Genomic DNA, 5,839 nt, shown 5'->3' with positions numbered 1-5,839 from the left:
AATCAAGCAGGATTTTCCATATGCCTTTAGATTCACAGGATCCACCCAGGACCTAGAAAAATTGATTTGCATGCATGGGATGCTTTTTCCTGAAATAGAAAAAAGCATCCCTAGATTTTAGGGATCTATTTTTAGCAGCTGGAGGTTACATGCAAAGATCGTTTTAGAAACTTCCCTCCAAGTGTCGCTTTTGCCAAATTTGTGGCATGTTCATCATGAGCCTCAAACTTATTTATTCAACACTTCAGAGCTGATTCTTTGCATTGATCTTGGAGCTCTAACATCTGACAACATATCTAGGAGTCTTCGGCAAATCCAGCTAAGTTATTTTTGAGTAAGTCCACTTTACTTGTCTTTTGCAGCATTTCTGTCACTTTCTATGTTTTGGCTTGTGTGAGTGTTGTCTGCTTGATTTATGTGAATTCTTACTGTCATTTTCATGCATGTTAGCTTGTAAAATCACCATTTCAGTTTTCATATGAATCTCAATGTTGTCATGTGCATGACACTGTCTTGCATGAATGGTTGTCGATTCGGTGACTCGTTTCACACACGTGCATGTTTTCCTATTTTTTGAATCTTGTATTCGTTGTTTGCATCCATGATCATTCCCTCCTGCCTACACTCAGTTTTTCCATTCATTCACATCTTCATATGTTTTCAGTCACCCGTTAGTGGGTTTGGGAAACCTTGGACCACACTTTTCCTTGCCCAAACAATATTGTGAATTTATAAGAGGGAAGGCTCTACCTTCCTCCCAGAAAATATGCAAATCTGGCTAGACACTGTCCTCCATAGTTGCTTTGCACAATTCTAAGAGGCAGTGTTTTCTAGCCCATAAAGTTGCACAATGCAGTCCCTGGGCCTGCATAACTTGCCAGTTGAAATTGCACATTGCGCAACCTCAGCACCAAGCAGGCCAGTATGGATTGTGCATTGTGCAATTCTAGTAGTCAACCCGCCTCCCGAAAGTCTGGACTATGTTTTACGTGGTTCTGGTAGTCAGTTTCTCGGCCTCCCAGTGAAAATTACGTAATCCTTCCCAACAGTCTCCCAGGTATGTTGCATCTCAGTCCTCAAGTTTGATTTGGTTTTAGCTGATAGATTGCTTGCCATGCATGTCACCATGGCTCCAGGTATAGCAGGTGTTCTTCCATTTCTCAGTAGATCAAGATGAATGCCCTCCAAGAGATCAGGGTCAAAGGACACGATGAAAGTGGAATTGGATAAGTAGCCAAGCGAGTGTCTGTGAGTTTGCCAATTTACGAAGACACTAAGCTGGTCGTAGACAAAGACATCAAGCTGAAATGGCAAGAGATCAATGATACATTCTCAGGCACATTTTGGGAAGATCTTGAAGATAGCAAACTCTATGTGAACATTCACAAGTCCAGCATGTACTGGATTGCATGCAGGTTTCCCACGTTCCCATGCATGGATATGATACATTAGATCGTATAGCACACTAATTTCGAGATGATGGTGTTAAGCAGTGTTAGCGGGATAGAGATTTCTACCTTCAGGGCATAGGGCTATTAGTAGATGTACCACTTGCCGAAGCCATTGATCACCATGGAGACACCCTTCAGCATACCCAAAAACAACATAAACTCCAGGGATATTTTGAAGAGCTGGGTGAAGGAGCCAGCGAAGTTTAGGATGACACCTAAACAGACTTACAAGACAAAGATACTGTAGAAGGCGTATCAGTACTTGGTCATCTTTGCATGCCACTTATATGGCCAAGAGAGCATGGAGACCTTCTCTCATAGTCGGGTGATCACGTTAGACCAACTGGACAATGAAGGAAGAGCATGTAATTGATCGGGCATGTTGGCTCACAGGTTGAAGGAACAGGTAACAGGAACTCGAATAGTTGCCCAAAGGTCAACAAGCATAAATATACATGTCTGCATACATCCTTGATGCATTCTATTCTCGTTATCAGTTCTCGGGCTTGAAGTGGTGTTTAATCAATTTAGTGTCCTAAATTGCTTTGCATAAATTATCAACCCAGGCTCATAAGCTGATGAAGTGTAGTGCACTATATGTGCTAGTTAACCCTTGTTACTTCATTGTTTTGTATTTTATATTGTTTTGGGGGTTTCTGTTCTTTGGTTCCTAATGATGTACAATTTGAACTATGAGAAACTAAATCTAAATTTCCTAAAGGTGAACCAAGAGCTTAAAACTAGTCAAAATCTAAGTTAAAAGAATGAAAAATAGAGCATCTGTCCTATCTCCTCATCCAATCATAATTAATGAATAATTCTTAAAAATATAAGGTAAAGTTGTAAGTCTTGTTGGAATAAATACAGAGAATTAAATTAACTGAAGTACTTCTAGTTACTCTAACCTTCAATTTTGAAAGATAACCTCCTTGAGATGGAATTCAACCAACTTCTGTAATTCATGATCTAGTAAAAACTAAATAAAAACATGCAAAAGGTAACTGATTGGTTTCAACCCTTATGTAAAGTGAATGCTTAACCATTTAGTTTAGGATGGATATCAACTTGAAATGGTGACCAAAAACATTCATTAATATAGTGCATTGATAACCTGAACTAATAAATAAATAACAAGAACAATGAGTAAGCTAATCAACAGTGCATCCTCATTACTTTCAATCTTACTATGTTTAGAAACAAAATTGTTTCCTTTATGAAATGAATTGGGGAAACAAGACTGCATAATTGAATTCTAACATTATGCTACTGATTAAAACTAAAAGAAATCAAACTACAAGAAATCAACCTAAGTTATAAACATTGCTAAAAGTAAATGAGGAATTTAAAACTGAATAGAAAGAAGAAAACAAATGAAAAGAAAACCTCCTTCAACGCAGGGGCCCTCTGCAACTAACTAGGTTGAGCTGCTAACTTAATTCAAAATGCTCCTTCAAATGATCATTAGTCAACACATGACTTTGTATTATAAAACAGGAACAAAAGTCCAAAATTACAGAGCTGATAAGTTTAAACTTAATACATCAAAAACTTCGAACTCCCTCGGGTTCTGTTCAACTGGTATTTAAAATAAAATATTCATACTTGTCTTCTGAGGAAAATTAGCTACAGGTGGTCTACATATATTACAACCAGTCTACGTAAATGTTTGATTAGCTACAGGTGACTTGAATTCGAATAAGGTGGTTGCACAGAACCATTGACACAGGTGGCTGATCCGAGTTAATGCTTCAATAGATCTGTTGGATTTATTAATTAACCACGAAAGGGTAGACAAAGAGTCCTATTGCTTCCGGGTTTCATATGTTTGACTCCACCTTTGACTGTGGTCTTGAGCTAGCTTTTTCAGCGATTTGGGTTGGGTGACTAGGATAGGATCCATGTCGAGAGGATTCCAGAGATGCCCATGTGGCCGTTTCTTCGCTTGACACCTATAACCTTTTCAACCATGGAAGTAGCTATGAAACACATGGTTAGATATAGAATAGGCTGCGTTCTGTAGCTAATTTTCAAAAACTTATTTCAAATAGCAAAAAAATTAAGGTATAACATGTCAATCATTTAATGTACTCCTTGAGAAAAAATATATCATTTATTAGTGATGGGGATCTGTCTTTTATGGAAAACAAGAGAAAGAAGTGAGAAAAGTTGTCAAGGAGAGAATAATTCTGAGGTCCAACATACCACCATTGAAAAATAATTGCATGTCCCCATGCAATTTTTCCAAAAACGTGAACTCTTCTTTCCTATTACATCTGCTCAAATACCTCTGCTAGTACATCTAACTTTCTTCTCTTGCTCCTCTTTGAAGTGACTACCATCCTGGGTTTCTTCATGAGAAGTCTATATTTAAGGTTGATGACTGTTTTTTTCAAGTTTCTATTCTTCCTCTTCAGCTTCCTATTCTTCTTGTACCATAGCCCTAGGTGCAGTATCTTATTATCATGAATGGATTTATTCAATTTGCTTTGTTCCTTAAGGGTTTCATTTTCTTTCTTGATATGCCTGTTCAATATATCTAACTCATAGATTTCTAGTTTGAGAGAGTCAATAAGAGGTTCTTCTGGATTGACAGGTTGTCATGGATTGGCTGAGGATCCTTGATCCATTGAGGTACTTTTCTTTTCCAGTGATTCTATGTAATCATAAATTTGTTGTTGCACTGGGTCTATGCCTGGGGATCCTCTTGTGGGGCTGCCTTCAAAATACTGTTTAGGAGAGTTTTGAGGACTGTATGTAAATGGAGCATTATTAGGAGATGGTACTGGGGTTTCTTCTTCTACATTTATGAACTCTGTTCCCTTTGATGATACCTTCTTTACCATACCTCAGAGTCTAGAGCTCCTTCTAAGTTGTAGGGAGTTTATGTTTTCCTCCTTTGTACCCTTTTTCTCCTTTCCTATCATTTGCTTCCTCTTGATTTGTTTCCTAATCTCTGTCAATTTTTTAGAGATTAGTTGTTCATCATCTTGTTGCAATGAAGATTCAGGTTTGTTCTCAGTAATTCCACCATCTTTCTTTATTATCTTTCCTTTTTGCTTCATCTACGCCATGATCTCTATCTCAGAGACTGGCTCTTCATCATTTTTCTGTGTGGAGGACTCAGGTTTGCTTTGAATGGTCATACTGGTCTTTTTCCTCTTACTCCTTCTGACATTACCCTCTTCAGGTGACTCTGGTGCCTCTTGGAAATAGTTTCTTATCAAGAAGTTTTCCCAAGTATCTCCTATTCTTTTCAGATGAAACTCAACCAGTATTTTTACCAATCCATGATGGTACATAGTTGTGTCTATGAATTCTATTTTCTTTTGTACATTTGAAGCCATCCTCCTTAGACTATTTAGAAGGAAGAAAGGGAGGTTGATGTTTCCATTTTCTAGAAAGTTCATCAATAAACGTATATGATAAACATACATGCATCTGAATCTTCCCTCACAGGTAATAAATTTTTGTAATATCAAAAGCATGCTTCTCCATTTATTTTTAAGTGCTGAAATAGGAATTCCTTTTCTAAACACGGTGACATCCATACCTGGGTTCTTGAGGATTACCTTCCATGATTCACTGTGAAATTCTTTGTTTTTGAACCATCTCTCACCAAGTCTTGGTAGTTTTGTAGCCTCTTGTATGTAAGATTTTGTTACTGCAAACTTAATGTCTCCAATCTCTACTTCTGTACCATCGAATGGTCTAGCAAACGATTTTGTGATATTCTTGTGATATCCATCAAAATTTTCAATGAAATTGAGCCATCTAGCCTTCTGCAACATCTCCTTGAGTTGTGGGTACCCTTCCATAAACTTTTCCCCTACGGTCTCTGCCTTGACAATGAGTCCCATGGTCTTTGTTTCGTAGAATTTTCTAACCTTTAGAATTACTCTCTTGGTCTATGAAATGGACTCACTATGGGTATGGTGAAAAAGAACTATGGGTTTGCATGGAATAAGTAGATGGTGAGGGTTTGGAGAGATGTGAATATGTTGGTCACATCATAGTTTTGACCGTTAACAGATGGAGTTATTAGAGACCGTTTAAGTACAGAGTATGGAGAACGTAGCGGAGGTGTGGTATGATGAAATCATTATAGACCGTTTGGTATCGAATGTGGAAGATGTGGCAGAGATGTGGTATCATGAAGTGGTAGTCAAATCAAATGATGACTTGTTAAGGAGACATATGATCATTCATATTATACATAAATTATGTTTGTAACTTGCTGTTTGAAATGAATTTTGCATTTTACCTTTAGAACTTAACCTTTTGCTTGATAATTCTTTTGGTGTTGATCCATAGGTACTTTGAGCATGGTTGATCTCCAAAACTTGATTCTTCAATTTCCCTGCATTCATGATTTATTTGTGAGTTGTACG

The sequence above is a fragment of the Pinus tabuliformis genome, chromosome 9, assembly GCF_031772625.1.
Source record: "Pinus tabuliformis cultivar Carrire ecotype Pingquan chromosome 9, CPIR1, whole genome shotgun sequence".
NCBI classification, from domain to species: Eukaryota; Viridiplantae; Streptophyta; class Pinopsida; order Pinales; family Pinaceae; genus Pinus; species Pinus tabuliformis.
Note: the sequence above shows the minus strand (reverse complement) of the source record.